Below are 1,027 nucleotides of genomic sequence, written 5' to 3'. Positions count from 1 at the left end.
CGAGCACAGCAACAATTGTACAGTGGTGCCGCGTGCGACGACGGAAAATGTTCGACGACCGCCATAATAGTAGTATCTCGTAGTAGCACACGATAATAATAATAATAATAACATGTAGGTCAGTCGCAGAATGGGTTTCGCGTCGGGCCGAGATGCGCGCGCGCGACCGGATGAGACGAACGAATGTGTATGGTGTTTTCACGTGCCGAGATGATTTGTACTATACTTTCTGACCTTATACACTGCTTTGCATTAGAGAGTCCATAATTATATCCGTTTAAAGACTCTTTGTACCCGTATAAGGTATAATAATAATATTATGACGTACATTATTACTTTGTACGACTCGTCGTGGCCCGTGGCTCGGACAGATACATCGCAGATACAAGCACGCCTATCCGTGGGCATATTTTTTAAAGGGTATAACGCGCGTCGTACGTTTCCGTGCGCGTAAGTACGTGTATATTTTAATTGTCGGACAGTGTGTTCATTAATCATCATGATTTATAAATGATAAAACGTCAAAACGATGGGCCATACTTGCACAGGCCTTGAAGTGTTTTTTGTAAAATTACTCTTTAGGACTTTACTACTTGTACATGAACTTGCAATTTTAAAGTCCATTTATTATGACGCGCGAACGTACTAAAAATATGATTGTTTTCAATTCATTGGGTTCGATTTACTGTTTCAACAGTTTTAATGAATTTCAAAACCTATATTAAAATTATTATTTGTTCGTTCATTTTCAATTTTATTAAGAAATATACCAATATACATATAGGTATATCAAAATATTTAATATACTTATGCAAGGAAAAGACAAAAAGTAAATTATTTAAAAAAAATATAGGTATAGCCAATGGGCTCGCACCACAACAGGGCCCTCACCACACGTTACACAATTAAATAATATAATAAGCTATCCAATAATTCAATTATATTTTTTTTCATTTAAAGTTTTCAAAAAACCGGCCCCGGACATCCATGACCGAAGAAAGACTCAAAATGTAAGTTTTACATAGCA

This window comes from Sipha flava, unplaced genomic scaffold (genome assembly GCF_003268045.1).
Source record: "Sipha flava isolate LNK unplaced genomic scaffold, YSA_version1 108_pilon_pilon, whole genome shotgun sequence".
In the NCBI taxonomy this organism is placed as follows: domain Eukaryota; kingdom Metazoa; phylum Arthropoda; class Insecta; order Hemiptera; family Aphididae; genus Sipha; species Sipha flava.
The sequence above is the reverse complement of the archived record's forward strand: the minus strand, read 5'-3'. Positions refer to the sequence as shown.